Source organism: Octopus bimaculoides, chromosome 4 (assembly GCF_001194135.2).
Source record: "Octopus bimaculoides isolate UCB-OBI-ISO-001 chromosome 4, ASM119413v2, whole genome shotgun sequence".
NCBI lineage: Eukaryota > Metazoa > Mollusca > Cephalopoda > Octopoda > Octopodidae > Octopus > Octopus bimaculoides.
The window spans coordinates 16,383,707-16,385,747 of record NC_068984.1 but is presented as its reverse complement, the minus strand read 5'-3'; the positions used below and the strand labels follow the sequence as shown (position 1 = coordinate 16,385,747).

The following is a 2,041-nucleotide window of genomic DNA, read 5'->3' as shown; positions in this document are numbered from 1 at the left end:
AAAAAAAAAAAAAAAAAAAAAAAATCCGGAAAAAGTGAAAAATGAAGAGTGGGGTGGGGTGGGGGTAATTGACGTTTTGAAAATGCTATTTTTGAAAATGCCATTAAAAAAAAAATTTTTTTTTTCATAATCGGATCAACCATAACCAAAAACTTGGGATTCCGTATAAAAAAAAAAGATCAGTATATATCCATTTTCCCGAAAGTTATGACGGAAACAATCGGATCTTGTCAATTTTCCGAAAGTCTTCTCTCCACCCACCGGGTTCGTTTGCGCAAATTTTTTTTGTCATATTCGTTTTCCACACAGTTGTTAACACCCAGCAGGTTGGTTTCTTTTTGTTTTTGTTAACAGGTGAAGTTCTTTATATGAAGCAAAATCTGTAGTTTTTCCCTTTATTTGTACGACTGTATATCTATGGTATGTATATGTATTGCTCATATATTTAAGATTGGTTGACCCTATTGAAGATTGGAAAGCGTTTTTAATATCGCAGCCATGAAATCTTAAGATATAGCGTTGTCCACAATATTTTAAAATCCTTTCTATCCATTTTCTTTGGATACAGCCTTGTGGTACCGGAGTAATAACTTAATTGGTTTGTAGTCCATTTGGCGTCTATTTCTAGCGTACAGGCGTCGTCAATTCAGCGGTCTTCATTAATATTATAGTTTTATAATTATACTTATATATATAAATATATATATGTGTGTGTGTTTTTGTGCTTTGTGTTCCCGCTCATTTTTCTGACATCCTGTACCCGGATATGCATCTATATATACATGTAGATGTAGGTATGTATATATATGTATGTATACATGAATATGCTCATATATCATTTGTATTATACATATATATATATATATATATATATATATATATATCAAATCAGAGGTGCAGAAACGACGTACCGCGAATGAATTAAAAGGTAACGTAATGGCACTACAAATTTTACACCTGGTTGTCTGATCGGCTGTGGAGTAGATTGGCGAAGAGATGAATTTAGTTCCAGTGAAAATTCCTTAAGTAGGAAAATTATAGTGTCATCCGGTGTTTGTATCTAAAATTTAGAAACTGTACTCCGATCGCTTCACAATGAATGAATTAATTCTCACGAGAGCCACTGAATTTTCAAGTCATGTCGGGAGGCTAGATATACAGAAAGAGCTAGAACGTAGTTTTCGAACGACTCTGATCACGAATAAATCGTGCCTTATCTCCTGTCTTTCTCCTATTCATTTATTCTAATCACGAATAAATCCCGTTTTATATATATCTATATCAATATATAGATATATACATAAAGCACGATATTCGTGACCAGAGTTGTATGAAAATCAAGGTAATCCTGTATACATATATGGGTAGAAAACCTATATTGAAGTATAAAAATATTGATGTGTCAAAACATGAATGTATGAAAATATATATTAACATCTTAAAAGTATAAATCCTTAAGAAAAAGTGAATAAAAAAAGTTTTAAACATGGAGGTTGAAGTTTCCAATGATTAGACATAGCTAGCCAAGTTTAAATGAATAGGTAGTGGTGCTTCTACGGCCGTTTCAGGGGTACAGTAATCCATAGATTTGAAGGATATTCTTATCGAAATGTTAGACGCAGCGTCCGTCATCAGAGAGAATGTATTATTTAATGATTCACATCTCGTATACTGTTCATATATATATATTTGTGTTTGCTACCTTAGAATCCTCTGTTTAGTGGGTTAATCCACTACTCAGGAAGAGCTATTCTAAGAGTGTGTTCTGCCTCATCTTCGAAACGCCTAATTTAGAATAGAAGCAGCTGATGAAGGAAAAATTCCATAAGTGGCTCGTCTGTTTTCCTATGTGTTCGTTCTGTTGTCTGTAAACAAAGTCCGTTTTTGTGCTTTGTGTTCCCGCTCATTTTTCTGACATCCTGTACCCGGATATGCATCTATATATACATGTAGATGTAGGTATGTATATATATGTATGTATACATGCATATGCTCATATATCATTTGTATTAATATATATATATATATATATATATATATA

General features: G+C 32.6%; 1 protein-coding gene across 2 annotated transcripts in view; it reads right to left on the bottom strand.

The window, feature by feature from the left end:
• LOC106882606 (uncharacterized) overlaps positions 1-2,041 on the bottom strand; it is a 20,669-nt gene that overhangs the window by 10,415 nt on the left and 8,213 nt on the right. Inside the window, exon 1 of one of the 2 annotated variants that reach the window (XM_014933343.2) lies at positions 912-1,149. The exons of the other annotated variant lie outside the window; for it this stretch is intronic. The gene's annotated coding sequence lies outside the window, so the exon portion shown is untranslated. Of the gene's footprint in view, positions 1-911; positions 1,150-2,041 lie in introns of those variants that run through there. 2 annotated transcript variants of the gene reach the window in all.